Here is a 17195-nt window from a genome sequence, read left to right on the forward strand (position 1 = left end):
CTACCGATTCAAATGGGCTATGCACCAGGTCTTATCCTGTACACCTAAATTAGAAATTCAGCTGCCTCTGGGATAGGAACTGATCGAGTTCTCTCTTGTGGAATTCAGTTCAAAATCCCTTAAAGCACTGTCTCCAAGGAAGTACTTTTTTCCCACATTTCCTTTTTTCACTTGTACTATTCAAAAATTGAAAGCAAAGATTTACATACAAGGTAATAAATAATCTACTGAATTCAAATCAGTTTCCACTGGGTAGATATACTTTTTCCATCCACATCTATGATTTAACGTAAGCATACCGGACAGCCTCTCTTTTTAAAAAGCTGATGTGATGTAAACAGGATGAATGAATAGGTAACTCCTTGCGGCTACAAGTGGAGGAGCTCCAAGCATTTGGCAGTGGTGCTGCCAGTCGTCCCCCCAGCACAAGTCAGAAATGGAGGGCAACAGCAGCAACAGTGTGATGCCCAAGGCAATGCAGGGAAGCAGAGAGAGCAATAACGGCTCTCCTGCCCAACAGCCCATGCCAGAACCACCCTTTGGTCTTGGGACTGCACTGACAGCGTCAGCTCTGTATTTAGAGAGAGGGACAGAGCTAAATAGCTGATAATAGCTAAATTCTTTTTCCTCAATCCTGTTTCCAGGCTGTCACATTTGCATGATGACCATTAGTAAAGCCAACACACCAGGTATGTCTCTTGTACTAGTTCCTGCAAGCAGCTGTTCTTGTGACACAGTTACTGTACTAGGTCTTGTAGTAGCTGTTACAAGCTTGTCTGCAGCTACTGCTGCTCAGCTTGGCCCAGCCACAGTTTCTCAGCCCACACGGACAGCCCTTGTTTTATATTGTATCCTCTCCCTGCAGGTGAATAGCAAAGACCACCTTCAGTGGTGCTCAGGCAGCTTGAGGAGACCCTTCTCACTCTGCCCAAACTCCCAGCTTTTATTAGCTGTGCCCGTGCTATTCCAGTGCTTCTCAGGCTCACACTTATTGTCCTTGTGTTTATTGTCTTCACACTTCTGCCAGTGTTTCGTAAAACTCCAAGGGCCAGATCCAAATGCTGAAGTGGGGAGAATCACTGATTCCTACAGGCACTCAGTCAAATCCTTCCTTTACTGAAAAACATGCAGTCCTGCAGAGAGGGTTGAATTTAAAAGCTCAATAGAGCATCCCGGTTTTGCTGGCTTAGTTTCCGAAGGGTAAATATCAAATAAAAGCATAGGAAGTCAACGCAGGAAAGCGCTGGGATGCATAACTCCTGTTTATTTCATTTGCAAAATGTACTTAGGTAGCCTTTTACTTACAGTTTATCCTATGGAGCAGCCACTGAGACAATGCTGAAAGCTGAAGCATCACCTCAGTACATGGACAGTCCATTACAGAAGCAGTGCTACTGAAACCACAGTGTGTGGGTTATTCTACAGATGAAATGGGAACTGGGAACAGATTCCTGTTTTCTTTTAACAGCACGGCTCACCTGAAGAACTCATAAGTAAATAAAGGAGGCCAGAAGGGAGCTAGTCAGGGTGCTGCATGGAGAAGGGGAAACCACGCCTGAAGGAGGAGCAGCCCCACAAGCACAGCAGTCAGGCAATGGCTGCAGCCCCAGCCCTGCTGATCAAAACTCTTTGTCCAGGTGATGAAGCAGGAGCATCGCCAAAAGAACAAAGAAGATACACACATTTCTGCACAGGTGAAAGCTGCCCAACTGAAAAACTTCAGGTTTGAGGCATTGCTACTCCTAACACTACAGCCTTCCCTCTTCCTCCCTGGGGACCAACTCCCAGAGGCAACTGGACGCAGCACCAGCCTTTCAGGACTTACAAAATGCAAATACAGTTTTATTTACTTCCTGATCCTTGCCTCAAAACATCTGCAGCTCTATAAATGAAAAGCAACCACTGCTATTTAGCAACTTCTGCCCCTGCTTCATTTTGCCAGGAGACAGCGGGCATGCTCTGATGTGACCGTGATGCACCATGGGTGTTGTGGTGACGTTTGAAACTTCTGGTTGGGCTCCCCAAGCAGCTGGTACAATCGCGCTTCATTTTGCATCTTGTCTAGCAGGATGAAGCCTGGCTGGTCAAGTAAATGGCCACAGATTGGAAATTTTACTCAAACCGAGAAAAAAAATCGAAAACAGAGCATTCTTAATCAGAAACATCCTGGGTTTCTGTTCCGGATGAGACAGTTGAGTCGGCATTCTCAACTCCTCCTGTCCCTCCAGAGACAGAAGAGCCACTGGTGATGCTCCCTTTGCACCTCCTACTAGAAGAAAAATCTGATCAAGTTTTGCCTGATGAACCCTGGGCCATGAGCATAGGTGCTGATTTTTTGGAGGAGAGCTCTGGCAAAGCTTTTCATCCCCCTTCTTCTTGAAGAAACTCTGGAAAACTGTTGGAAGCAATTGATTTCAGTCAATTTGGTGGGGTGATGCTGGAAACTGTGTAGTGGTTGCTGAAAGGTTCTTCAAAAACAAAGTCCTGGGTAGGAGAGGACCTCTGCAAGTTTTTGAAACTGAGTCCATGAAAACATTCATTCATCAGCTTAATCTTCATGGATTCGGCAAAATGGAAGGGGATTCTCCAGTATCTGCCTCACCTGATGAATTTCATGCACTAGCAGCAGCAGGTTCTGCTTTTGGCAAGGTATGACAGTCCCTCTGCACGTGAAATAACTCTCAGGATATTCTGGTGGGATGGATTTACGTTCATATACAGTAAGATTGTCACTCCAATCTTCAAAAAGGGCAAGAAGGAGGACCTGGGGAACTATAGGCCAGTCAGCCTCACCTCCATTCCTGGAAAGGTGATGGAGCAGTTCATCTTGGAGGTCTTCTCCAGGCATGTAGAGGACAAGAAGGTTATCAGCAACGGTCAACATGGATTCACCAAGGGAAGATCATGCTTGACCAACCTGATAGCCTTCTATGATGGTGTGACTGGCTGGGTCGATGAAGGGAGAGCAGTGGATGTTGTCTATCTTGACTTCAGTAAGGCATTCGACCCTGTCTCCCATAGCATCCTCATAGACAAGCTAAGGAGGTGTAGGTTGGATGAGTGGAGAGTGAGGTGGATAGAGAACTGGCTCAACAACAGAACTCAGAGGGTTGTGATCAACAGAGCAGAGTCTGGATGGAGGCCTGTCACTAGTGGTGCTCCCCAGGGGTCTGTGCTGGCTCCAGCCCTGTTCAACATATACATCAATGACCTGGACAATGGGATAGAGTGTAACCTCAGCAAGTTCACTGATGATACCAAGCTGGGAGAAGTGGCTGATACGCCAGAAGGCACTGCTGCCATCCAATGAGACCTGGACAGGCTGGAGAGCTGGGCCAAGGGGAACCTCATGAAATTCAACAAAAGCAAGTGCAAGGTCCTGCACCTGGGGAGGATCAACCCCGTGCACCAGTACAGGCTAGGGGCTGAACTACTGGAAAGCGGCTCTGTTGAGAAGGACCTGGGAGTGCTAGTAGACAACAAGCTGACCATGAGCCAGCACTGTGCCCTTGTGGCTGAGAAGGCCAACGGTATCCTGGGATACGTTAAAAGGAGTGTGGCCAGCAGACTGAGAGAGATTATCCTCCTGCTCTGCCCTAGTGGGACCACATTTGGAGTACTGTCCAGTTTTGGGCCCCCCAGTTTAAGAAGGATGTGGAACTGCTTGAGCAAGTCCAGTGGAGAGTTACCAAGATGATCAGGGGACTGGAGCATCTCCCTTATGAGGAAAGGCTGAGAGACTTGGGTTTGTTTAGGCTGGAGAAGAGAAGACTGAGGGGGGATGTCATAAATACCTATAAATATCTAAAGGGTGGGTGTCAGGATGATGAGACTGGACTCCTTTCAATAGCGCCCAATGACAGGACAAGGGGCAATGGGCTCAAGTTAGAACACAGGAAGTTCCACTTAAATATGAGAAAACACTTCTTTACTGTGAGGGTGACAGAGCAGTGGAACAGGCTGCCCAGGGAGGTTGTGGAGTCTCCTTCACATTCAAAACCTACCTGAGCACGGTCCTGTGCACCCTGCTCTGGGTGTACCTGATCAAGTGGGGTGTTGGACAAGATCCAGAGGTCCCTTCCAACCCCTACCATTCTGTGATTCTGTAAGCCTTTACAAGGTGGGAGACAAGGATGGTAGCAAATGTCTCTCCGATTGTTCTTGATACAGTATTTCTGAGGAGCAGAAATGCTGAAAAAATAGGTTTTGGTTATTTCCGGTTACTTTGAGCCCAGGAAATGGAAAGATAGTCTCATCATATTGTGCTTTTTTTTTGTACTTGCTCCGTATCTTGCTGTACCAAAAATTTAAATTTTCTTGTGGCATCTGCTGAATGCTGACAAGACATATGTCAGCATCACGTTATTACCTACACATCCATCCCACATTGAAGTGGTTGAAAACCACTGATAATTTGGTTTCTACATCTGTTTTTGTGCTTTGGAAAATTCTACACTCCTCTGCTCCCAAATGGCAAAAACACAAGGGGGGTTACAACTTAACGGAACTATATTGTAACATTTTATTTAGCCTCAACTTTAGGTTTAAAATATCCCTAGGTCTTCTTAATATCTGTGTTTGTCTTTTTGGAATCAAATGCTTAGCTATTGTAGCTTTGTCTTTCTTGGTCTGGAAATGATGGCAACTAACTCCTCTCCTTTGCATTTTTTAGTTACTCTTCTATTATAATGATTCTTTCAAGACAGATTATCCCCACCTGCTATGAACCTGTAAGCAAAGTGCTGGTGTAAAAACCACAGCACCAACTGCATTCTCACTGGAGCCAGATTGGAAGGAGGGCTGCCTGAGAAGAGGGCCAGACATTCAGCCTGCGGTAGGAGCTGCTTCTGCGGAGGACAATGATCCCTTTGCATCAGCTCCCCAGGAGGACACCCAGATATCTGCACCCAGCACCTCCACACCTACCGTGCCACGTGCTGAAGCAACGACACAGATCAGAAGTGCCCATACATCCCTATCACCACAACTCTGTGGCCACACCCTGGCTGGTGTCGAGGATGAAGCTTTTGCTCCATCTGATACTTCCCACAACCCGTTCCACCTCCTGTACCAAACAGTCCTTTTATATTAGGGCTTCCTACCTTTCCATTTTGGGCATCCACATTTAGCAGCTCTGCAGGCTCCCTGGGCAGGCCTGCTTCCCTGCTGTGAGCCATGGCTTTCAATGTTCATGCTGGCAGCAGCCACCGCTGTTGCTACGCCAAGGCCACCGCACTGCTAAGCTCCACCATACCCTCATTGCCCTACTTGCACCTGCCATCCACATAGTGCAGCTGCAGGCAACAGGGTTGGACCCCAAAACTAGAGACAGCACAGATGCTAGGTACCGAGTGGAGAGAGTATCAGAGAGTTAGAAATAGATTACTATAGAAATAAATAATAATAAAATGTTTGTGTTCTCAATAATAAATATTTTCTAGTTGTTCTGTCCTGTCTCTACAGTCCCACAGTTACTGTCTCGACACGCCAGGGGGTTGCCTGCAGGGAGATGAACTGGTTTGCTCCAGGCCAGGGAAGCCAAAGGCCCCAGGCACTAGCGGTGCGCTCAGCAAAACACAGCATAAGGGCAGTGCATGGCAAATCCAGTAGCTGCACCAGCATGAAGGGCCACTCACACAAAATCAATCATTCATAGGTCTCGGTGAGTCGATGCCCCTTCCTCCCTCAGATCAGACTAGGGGAGAGGGGCTGCAGTGAACAGACAGAATCACAGAACCACAGGTTGGAAGGGACCTCAGGGATTGCCGCGTCCAACCTTTCTAGGAAGAGCACAGTCTAGACAAGATGGCCCAGCACCCTGTTCAGCTAGATCTTGAAATCGTCCAACGTGGCCGAGTCAACCACTTCCCTGGGGAGATTATTCCAATGGTTGACTGTCCTCACTGTGAAAAATTTCCCTCTGGTGTCCAATCGGAATCTCTCCAAGAGCAACTTGTGTCCATTCCCCCTTGTCCTCTCCATGTGACTCCGTGTAAAAAGGGAGTCTCCATCTTCTTTGTAACTACCCCTTAAGTACTGGTATATGGTGATGAGATCCCCTCTGAGCCTCCTTTTCTCAAGGCTGAACAAACCCAGCTCTCCCAGCCTATCCTCACATGGCAGGCTTCCCAGTCCTCTGATCATCTTGGTGGCCCTTCTCTGGACCCCTCCAGCCTGTCCACATCAGACTTGGGGTTCTCCTGCCTGTCCCACATTACACCTAGGCGTAACAACAGCATTGCAGTTGGCAAAGTTGCACAGCTGTCCCACAGGAGTCACACACTGTCCTTTCTGTCTCCATCATGAGCGGTCATGCTTTTGAGGCTCATAGGAAATTACACAATGGAGCGCAGCATTCAGTGACTACTGGATGCTCAGCACTAGCATCAATCGGTGACCCTGGGATTCACAGGAATGAGTACTGTCAGCAAGCAATTCCCTTTTCTTTCCTTCCTTCCTTCCTTCCTTCCTTCCTTCCTTCCTTCCTTCCTTCCTTCCTTCCTTCCTTCCTTCCTTCCTTCCTTCCTTCCTTCCTTCCTTCCTTCCTTCCTTCCTTCCTTCCTTCCTTCCTTCCTTCCTTCCTTCCTTCCTTCCTTCCTTCCTTCCTTCCTTCCTTCCTCCCTCCCTCCCTCCCTCCCTCCCTCCCTCCCTCCCTCCCTCCTCTTTCTCTCTCCCCTTTTAAAGAAAGCTCATGTTACGGTTTATTGCCATATAACATTGCTGACCATCAGGAAGCCTTCAGAAACCAAGGAACACAGAGACCCTGTGACACAACTCAGGTGAACAAGCCTGATGCAAGATGAATCAGGCCTCCAATGGCTTCAAAGGCACTCAGCAGCGTGAGCACCACAGTGAGCTCAGCATCTGGAAGGACGGACCCTGAGTTAGGATGACAAGGAGAGGTAGTAGCATGGAAAAACATTAGAAAAAGATGAATAATGGTGTTTTACTTCCTGGGATGAGATAGGCAATGCAACCATGTAGGTATTTGTTTAGAGCTCCATCTTGCAATATGATCCCTATTCTGAAGCCTGATGTGTTTTATCAGGACTTCTGGCACAAACTGGACTGCAGACCTTCAAAAGTCTTGGTTTTGAAGGAGGCAGAGTTAAAGTTTTTTGGATTATCCATTCTTTGTCCCATCTGTTGTTCTTTCTTCTTCTTTTTAGCTCTTCTTTCTCCTTTGGTGGGTATTGGTCAGCTCACGTGGTGTTTAGAGTCAGTTTTACAATTTGCAGACACTAATGGAGATGTTTGGGTTCCTTGCTGTGTACCTTCAAGTAGCTATTCTTTTTGATTTAATTTTTCTTCTGTGAGCCAACTTACGCTTGTTTCAGACTTCACGAGAAATATTTTACAGCAAAAAGTGACACTATAAGATAAAATTTAGATCAAAGTATTTGGTACATCCCTTGAGCATAAATTATTTCATGTTTCTTTATAATAAAGGAAAGTCCTACTAGAAAAGTCCCCAGGAGGCTGGTATCACTTACATGCCTTTTCCACTCTCTTATAGATTTCAATAGAAGATTATACCCTATTTATAGGAGTCCATTGGATAGTTCAAATAAACCACCAAAGAACAATAAGAGATGCTGACAACTGGTCTCTTTCAGCACATACTTAGAATGACTACCTGTCCATCAGCATTGCAGCATGGTTTGGCTGAACCAAAAATTACGTTAATGGTGTTAACATCGAAAGGAATTTCAGCATGTCAAAAATGTATTGCCTTTACAACAAGATCAAAGCACAAGACAAAACAGATCACAACACCAGCCAAGGCTCCTCCCTTTGATTAAATCTGGTGGATGTAGAACAGCTTTGAGAAGACACTTCCGTGAGACGTGGGAGATGTGGGTCAGATCCTCTCGGAGAGGATATTCAGACCTGGGTTTTACACTGCCTGTGTGAGTGCTTGTATTTGCAGAAGAAGTGGCCCGTACCTTCAGCAGTTTCATAATGTTAGTCTGCTATTTAAGTTTTTTTCACTATAAGTATTTTAAGAAGGAAAGATTTCATTTTTGGTTGAATAAAGTAAGTTCCACAACTCAGAGCAACATTTTACAGTTTTTCTTGATCTGAATGCAAATAAACCCCAGATATCTCTACTATGGATCAGTTCAAACTGATTTCAGCCCAACTCTGGTTTATTTGGCTCAGCCACCAAACGGAAAATTTATTCAAATGACCTTAACAGTCAGAACCTCATTGACATAAGTGAAAAAGACAGGTCTATAATAAGCAGAAGTCTCTCTGTCCAAGAGTTTATTTTTTAAGGAACAAGTCAGGCCTTAGGTTCCCATCTCTGTTTTGCATGAACATTTGGGAAGTTTGTGCAGGAACTGGGAAGCCAACCTGGACTACCAGTATCCTAAATCAGTGCCCAAGCCACAGGCTCTCTTTCCTTGCCGATCAAATCTCCCGCTTTGTTTCTGCAGCAAAACTACTCTGGTTCTAGTGGTTCCAGGCCCTCCTCACTATCAGAAGAGCTAGCTTCCTTACTCCCTTAGTGTGCACAAGGTAGCTATTCAGAGACCATTCGACACATTAGCTCAGCACTGATATTACAATCAACAGAGGTTTTGTGTTCAGATATACCCTCTACAGTGGGAACATGTTCATCTTTTCAAAGTCTAGGAAAGCTCATCTGCCATCATCCGCCATCACCTGCTGAGTGCATCTGCTGTGGCATTGACTCTTTTGACTACAGATTGGGATCTGAAGGCTAGACTTGATTCAGCATTCACAAGGAATCTTCCCTGAATAAGCAGAGTAGACTTTGAGTCTATAAAAAGTGTCACACTGGCCTGCAGAGATAAGAAATAATACTTTAAGAGGTGAAATGATTTAAGATAGCTGCACTGGGTGGAAGAATGAAATGAATCTGATATTGTTATGGGACCTCCTGTATAAATGTTGAAATAAACAGGAGTGTGAAAAGCTCTGAGAAGGACACAGGAGACAGAAATGCAGTTTAGGGAGGAAAGCAGAGGTGGGTGAGAAATGATCTAAGCGTCGGCATTGTGTGCAGCACAGGGGGCACCGCTCATCTTCATTAATGACATAGCACGTTGCTATCCCCTCCCTGGAGGGGATGCCTCAAGGCACTTCTCTGTCAGGGTAATTGCCATTTTTTCCATGCAGATGGGAAAACGAAGGCAGGGGGAGGTAAAGACCAACATTTTCAAAACTGGCCAGTAATTCTGTTTCTGCACGTCTAAAAGGAACCCAGTCTGGACTGAGCCATGACTTTCATGAACTTCATGACTTTCATGAAGTGCCGAGTATTGTTTGCTCAGCACGTAGAAAAATGAAGCCCAAAGTGTCTCAAATGCAGCATTTGAAATGAGTACATGGGAACTGTTGGTCTCATATGCTACTCTTGCTCATACAGAAAGTCACCACCATTACTGTTTCCCTTTCTAAATTACAGTGAAGGCATCTTTCTTCTTTTAAAATAATATATCTGATTTTGACATTACTTACCACGGCTTTTGTATTCACGTTTGAATACAAGCTGAAGGTGTCCACAAATAACACAAAGGTATCAGCAGAGTTGCATTTGCTTTTTCCTGACATTTGTAAGAGTAAACTCATCTGACCTGATCAGGAAGATGAGGAAACTGCATCTTCCCTACATGTCATGAAGAACTATTGATTTTTCTTTTGGATATGAGTATTGCAGCTCTTCTGACAGCACTACACCCACCCCCTGTCTCACCGAGTTTCGTGCCACCTTCAGTGACAGCACAGATGCTGGAATTGAACTGCCCGGTGACTGTCAGGCAATCTGTCCACAGGGCGGTGGTATTCTTTTACCAAGGATCTCGAGCACGGAAAAGCCCCTGACTGAACCAAGCAGATTGCCTGCCCCAGGTCTAGATTTTCACCGGGCTGCTTTGCAGAGGGCCAAAGTCAGAGAATTCAGGCCACATCACTGAGCACTGATCCAAATTCTGCTGCAACACCTCCCTTTGCTCAGGTGCTCACATCGGCTCTACCACAGCGCATTGTCTTTTCTGCTATTTCACCCTCCTACTTAGAATAAGACCACACTGTTTCTGTTTGTGCAAATATCCAGTTCCTCATGTGGATTTAGGAAAAAGCAAATACACCTCCACAGATGCCACAGACATTTTGGAAAACCTCTGGCTTGTATTCACATGAAGGCCTGTGATTTTTATTTATTTGCAACGTCCTCTCCTCTGTAATTCTTTACTGGCTAATGGCTTTATGCCAGGCTAACTTCACCTTGACAATGTCAGGTCTACGTGCCGTTCTTTTTTCTTTCTCTCTCCTTGACTATTGTATATTGTTATGTGAACTGTTAAATACCAGCTGTACTTCAACCAGCCCCGGCTGAGACGACCTCCAGGCTCTACCTGGGCTTTGGGAGACAAATACGGACAAGCCAAAATGGATAGAGCTTATCCACCACCAACAGTCAACTCTGGCCCGTCTGTGAGAGTTGCGGTATGACTGTGTTTCATGAAGACTGTTTTTGACCAAGGATGAGTGTCACCCATAATGCCTGCAAAGTTTTGCTGCTCTGGAAACACATATTACTGTTATATGAAAACATCTGTGAGATGTATGGGAACACCAAGGTGATTTGGGTGAAATATGGCAACGGAATGGAAAAAGGCAAGCTTAACCATGCTTATGAAAAATTACAGGTGAGAGGTATGATTCATTAGCAAAGTGCAAGACCTTGCAGAATTTAAAAATAATTAACTTCTGAAGTCCTTCTGGAAGCAATTGATGCTTCTCAGATGGGGAAGAAAGGAGGGAAGTTATAAAGAAGATGAGGAGGTACTAGTTACTGTAATTTCCTTAATCTGAGATCTATGCTGAACCTCCCCAGTACATAAAAGAAATCTCCTGTTTTTTTCTTCAACTTACAGTTTCATTGTACGAGAGGAAAAGTAAAGCCTCAAGGTTCTGAAAAGCCACAGTGGTTTAACTGTAGATTTATTTGCCCTAAAACTGCTTTGTTTGATCAGTAGAAAATCCCTGTATGAACTCGCCTATTTCATTTATCCGAAAATGTAATAAACTATTCAGTTATTGTATAACTGAAAATCAAACTGGCTTCAACCAGTTTAACTACGTTGGTTCAAAACCTAATTTAAGTCTTGATTAAATAGTGTTAATGCAAAGTTAAATATACTAAATGCCAGTAAAGGCTATTTTAGGAATGGCCACTCCTGCTGAAGGGAAAGGGGTTTAAAACAAGCTTATTTAATTTATTTTAAAACTTAGCAAGATAAACTATTCTAAGTGCTTCTGTGCAGAGAAGCTGGCAGAAGTATGACAATGGATTCTTTAGGAAACTGCTGCTTGATGTGAGTACGTGAGTGAAGTTCAGAAGCAGAAAGAAACAGAAAGGCATTAAGCCTTGCTTTTTTTTTTAAACAAAAATCAAAATAGGACACTTTTCTCCTTGCCTCTTAGGGGAGTAAAAAATACATCTTTGCCTACATTCTCTCAGATTTCTCATCATTACTGCTACAGCTGTAGCTCCAGCGCCGAGAACACCAGCCATGGTACAACTGTGCCAGCAGAGGAGACAAGCAGGGCTGAACCTGAGCGTGTGAGCAGCGTGGTGGGATCCAGCAAACAACGTGGCTTCGAAACACCAGCTCCGGCGGCGTCAGGGCTTTTGCAACGGGAGACATTTCACGGATAAATCCTCCAACAGAGGGCTACAGGAGCACCTAATGTATTTTGCAGGAATCCGATTATTATAAAAATCCCCTCAGAGGATTGTCACACAGCGTAACCGAGTTGCGACTGCAGATGTGTTTATGTCAAGCAGCTACTCCGGCTGCCGAGGAGGCGTCCCTGCGCAGGGGCCCCCCGCCCCCTAGCGTATGTTGCAAGGGTCTCTTTTATAGGTTACGGAGGAGGGAACCTCCTTGCAGAACAACCGCGGGAGGCTTTATTTGAATATTAATGTATAATTGACATTCCTTACCCACGTCCTCCCAACAACGACTGCTAGCAGAGGGCCCAAGTAAATCAGACAGGTTCATCTGCATAGTTACGGGGAACGTCTTGTTTTGTCCATCTTGTGCGTTTTTAACAGATGTGAGGCATGTATTTTGCTTTTTCCCAGGACTGACCTCATTTCAGTTAAAGTCATTATTGATTTATCACGGACTTCAGGCAGAGCAGAGCAGTGTTAACTCATAGTTTTCCAAGTCACATGAACAGGTCTGCTGACTTCTCGGAGCCTGGGATTGTCTGAAGGATTTGTCCCAGGGTCTGTAAAGCCAAAGAGATACCAACAACTTTAAAGGCATAATACAGCTTTTCACATCAGTACATTTGTCTCCTAGAGAAATATTTGCTTCTTTAGCAAAACTGTACAAAACATGCACATAAGGAGGAAGGAGAAACTGTCTGAATGAGACAGTGGTCCAGAGGGCACCATGGCAGCAAGAGCAGGCACAGGTCACTCCTGTTGGAGCAGCCTGCTCTTCCTTGACGGGCCTGCAAAGACCCTCTGCTTAAAAGCAAGACTTTGGTGGTGTTGCGTTGATTTGGATGCATCACTGATTGCTTCCTGACTGCCCACTTAACCAGACTTGATTCCTGTTCCCCTCCCACCACCATGGCCTTGTCTGTTTGATCCAGGTCTCAGGTTTAGCTCATTTCTAGACTCATTAGAAAGCAGCCTTCTACACAGCTTCTATGATACTATAGACTCTGGAATGAATGGACTGTGAGATGACCTCAGGTCTACACAGTACCATGGGACACAGGTACTGAATGAACATTCATGGCACAACTTAGTAGCCCCTTACGATGGAGATGTGCTTCCAAAAGTCAGATCAATAGTCTACAGTCTAGGGGACTTTGGATCTGTATTTTATCTCTGTTTTAGGCAGAAGGATGTACCATGGTCTGTGGTACTGCAGCAGAAGTCTAAACCGTCTGGTTGGACCTGAGGCTTCATGGATACACCCATGTGGGATCACTAAAAATCAACACAGAAGTGTGACACCAATACCTGATACCCATCCACAGGTGGCACTCTGTCGTGAGCCCTGGCTGCATGCTCAATGATCTTACAAATGAGCAGATCTCCTTCGGTTATGAGAAAAAGGTTTACCTTGGTATTCAGTAATGACCTTTCCTTGAGGGACTGCAGATTTACAGAGTGGAATAAACCGAGCAAGACTCTTGGAAAATACCGTCTATTCTGCATAAAACTTCAGATATGCTGGACCTGACCCTATTTATATCTTCTGTGTAAGCATAAGAGGTTTTAATATTCTTTTGACAGATGGTGTTGCATCTGTTTCTATTCAAAAGCCAAGGGAGCATCTCAGTGTTTGAATTTGTGTCAGTACTCCTATTTCCTGGTATTATTTATACCTCCCGAAATAAACCAGTCACAATTCCTTAATTATATTTGGATGATTGTAACAGTTTATGACCAAAAACTCCCTGAGATCTCCTACTGTAAATGTCTACGTACTAAAATGGAGCACATTAGGGCGATCCCACAGAACGTCCCTATGTACTTCAGAATAACCACTAGCCTGGTGACAATTGCTTCTCATGAGAGACACTGACCACCCAAGTGAAAAAGCTGTGATCACATGATTTTCCTAGGAACAGCCATACTTTATATTATCTGTGAGAGATCCTTCAAGGAAATGACTTCACAGATCAGTTTAAAGAACAGAAAAAAAAGCAGAAATATTTTTTTATGGTCATATGAATACAGTGCGGGGCTTTGTTCAAAGAGTCTTTTAACTTGCTCTCAGGTCAGATGCTTCTCATGTGATGCAGCTAGGGAAAAAACATGTGAAGGGACATTCTGACTGAAAGCTATGTGGTAGTAGCTCCCAAGAAAGGAGTGACTGCAACAACTCTTCATCTTCCTATTAACCACTTGAGGGTACGGAAGAGGAAGACTGAGTTAAACTAGATTTTTGCCTCCAAAAGCTACAAAGGAGGCAGGCAGAATACGCATTCTCAGAAAGACAGCTGGGTTTCATGTACACATGGCCCCAGTGCCATCAGTTCATTCATGAAGGCTGCAGTACCTGACATTTTTTCCAAAATTCCTTTGTTAGGTTGCACGACACCTACACCTCTTTCTGCTCATCCAGCAGGGTGAGAGCAAAAGGGAGGATCCAGTGAAAATGTGGAAAGAAGCAAGGAATTTTTTTGTCTCTAAACTCCAGGCCAGAGACCTCCAGACCAGTGGCTAGACACCCGTGTAATTCGTGTTAATTTTCTCTTCTTCCAGAGCCCTTCATACTCAAGAGCAGCATTTTTAAGAGAGAAAAAAAGCTGCCAGTTTAGCTTCTAAAGCTGCCAAAAAAGATCAACTGGGCTTGTAAAACCAGTTCCCATCCCTTCAGCCCCTAGAAGAAGGAGACAAAGCCCACCCAGCAGTTAAGGAAGAAGGCTCTTAGTAGGGATGGGAGGACAAGGACTGACACACTCATCTCTGTTGTCTTGCAGCCTGACTAGAAGCATGGCTTTTAGTTGACCTGTAGGTATGTACAGCCTCTGAAATCCACATGACCGTGCTGAATGGGGTATCCGCTACCTGCTGTTGAATTAAAGAGAGCTTGCTTCCTAAGAGGCTGCCCCGCTCAGGTGAACACCCACATACTTTGATTTCAGGGGGCTTGGGATTGCATGGAAGTCTCAGCTTTTATTTGAAAAAGGAAGGGAGAAAAAAACGCAACTTCTCTCTCTGTGATATTTGAGGGGAAAAACAGCAAAACAGGTGTTAGCAATGAAAATTTCCTGACAGATTAAAAGAAGCAGAAGGCAAATAAAAACCACTTGGTATTACTAGTTAAAATGTCAGGATTTGGAGGGAAACAGGAACCTGCATCAGAATTCTGGGGCACGTGCCTTTGATAATACAACCAAATTATTTGCTAGCCCTGGGGATCTACCAAGGTAAAGGTAAATACAGATATATTGCTGACTGGAACCAGCCAGAGGAAGGGCAGTGAAATGAACATATAATTAGGAAAAATAGCATAAAAAGGGAAGGGGAAGGGTGGGCAAGAAAAAGCATTAATTACCAAAGGTTGCTGTGTCCATTATATGGTAGAGGTGGAGTAAGCTGAGAAGGAAAAGAATAAGGGAGACACTGATGGGTGCTAGTGAAAAATGAAGCGAGTTCACCCGTGAGAAAACACATTTGCTCCTAATTCAGCATATCACTCCACATGGATGAAATCTGCACACAGCTCCAGTGACTTTAATGTGCCTAAGAACAAAGTACCTGTTGCCAGCACAGATTTATGGCAGGCCGGGGCTTTCACTGGGAATGTGCTTGCTGCTGGCGTGGCGATGGCTCTGGGCAGGCTCAGAGGGACTGGCTAGCTGCCAGCGAGGTGAAGAACAGCGCAGGTCAGACTGTCGATGCTTTGGCTTGGAAATGTAAAATGTTTTAAAACAGATAAATATTTTTACTATTATCCCAAATTTGTGTCAGATATGTAAGGTTCCCATAAAAGTAACGGGGTGTAAAACTACTGTCAGTTGTGGAAAATCTGTGTGCAACCAAAACTGCTCCTTCTCCTAATAGTAAACAAACTTGACAAGCAGCTGACTGTACACTGTGTCAAAGATTTAATTAATCAGAGAAATTCCCATTTAAAAAAATCCTCCAGCTGGATCAAGCGTCCAGTGAAAAGGAACTCAGCAGCTCAGTGCAAAGACCAAGGATAGACAGAGTCTTTGAGAGAAACCTGTTACAAAGAACTCTGATACTCTGCTGGTGAAGAACGCAGCCAAGCATGCAGTTTATCAGTTTTTCTAAACTGACTTTACTTTGGCAGAGGACAGATGGCCCTGCTTTGATTGGCAGCTCTCTGAGGCTCTGAAGAATTCTGCATGTAACTTATTTATGTGTGCAAAGCAGCTCAAAATAAGGATTACAGGTATAAAGAAGGTACATCATTTGTCACCAATATTATGCAGGAAGTTTGGGGAAAAGAATGCGGTGGCAAACTCAGATTTGAAATATGCAAAAAATTCAATTTTTTCCAATAATATATATAGCAGGGAAGTTTACTTATTGTACCTCGCATCTCCTTCATTGCCATCTCACACTGTTCCTCTCGTATGGAAGATCATCCCAGAGGACACAAAGCAAAGAGGAAGGTGAAGCTCTGCTGCAAATACTCCCCGTGTTTGTGCCCAAGGTTCTTCCGAAGCAACACCAGCAGTGGAGGGAGTTTACCATCACTCCAGTTTTTGTGCCTGCTGCATGGTTTATAAGCGAGTAATATAGAGCTGCCAGAACCTTAATTTCATTTAACTGCAGGAGTGGTTTGTATGCTGATTGAAAACGCTTTATCTATCTGCAGGATTATCTTACTTACTGTCATGCTATTTTTTTTTTTTTTAGCAAAAAGGCTTATACTCTGAAAACAGAAACTTCTCACACCCACAGCAAATCGTGAAAATGTAATTTTCCTTTATTCATCCCTCTGATCTGTAAAATCAGCAGAGGTCAGACACAACTCCAAAAGAACCATTCTTCGGCCATTTCCTCTGGTTTCTCCATTTACTCCTCCGTGTTTTCCCCTTACCTTTTTATTTGGATCAGGGTCTGCGCACTCGCACAGCCTTCCCGTTTACTAAAGCCGTCGACGAGCATTTAAAGGGCTCCAGCACACCGGCGGCTCGGTTAGTTACGGGGTCCATACGAGCGGTAAGTTACAGGCACAAAGCCAGGCATTTTCAAGTTTAAAACTGCCTTTCACCGGCACCACACATCTCACGCGCCCATTAGGCTTGCGGGGAGGCTGACGGCGCTGCCGGCCGGCTCACCCGCGCCGCCCGTACGCTCAGCGCTTCCCCAGAGCCGCTCGTCGCGGCGCCCGGGGGGGCCCCCTCGGGGCAGCCGGCAGGAGCGGCCCCCGCTGAGCCGAGCCGAGCCGCCCCTTTCCCTCGCTGCCGCTGTGGGGGAAGCCTTGACACCGGCGCCCGGTGTCGCGAGCCACGGCCCCCTCCCGGGCGCTGCCGCTCCCCCCGGCAGGGCCGCATACCCCCGGGCAGCCGCCCCTCGCAGCGGAAGGACACCCGCGCCGCCCTGCACCGCCCCATAGCGGCGCGGCCGCCGCCTCACAGCCGCCGCCTCACGGCTCGCCTCACCTCCGGAGGGAGAGAGTAGGCAGAGCCGCCTTTCTGTTGGCCTCCCG

General features: G+C 45.5%; 1 long non-coding RNA gene and 1 pseudogene across 1 annotated transcript; one reads left to right on the forward strand and one right to left on the reverse strand.

Moving 5' to 3' along the window:
- The first annotated feature begins 2314 nt into the window (after positions 1-2314).
- Positions 2315-5092, forward strand: LOC135312379 (heat shock transcription factor, Y-linked-like; annotated as a pseudogene).
- Positions 5093-8255: 3163 nt separating this feature from the next.
- On the reverse strand, positions 8256-17120 carry LOC135312502 (uncharacterized). The gene is made up of 3 exons (XR_010372067.1): positions 16584-17120; positions 15269-15417; positions 8256-12270 (listed from the first exon to the last, which is right to left on the reverse strand). It is a non-coding gene; the product is annotated as an uncharacterized LOC135312502 (long non-coding RNA).
- Between the last annotated feature and the right edge of the window lie 75 nt (positions 17121-17195).

Source organism: Phalacrocorax carbo, chromosome 3, assembly GCF_963921805.1.
Source record: "Phalacrocorax carbo chromosome 3, bPhaCar2.1, whole genome shotgun sequence".
Lineage (NCBI taxonomy): Eukaryota > Metazoa > Chordata > Aves > Suliformes > Phalacrocoracidae > Phalacrocorax > Phalacrocorax carbo.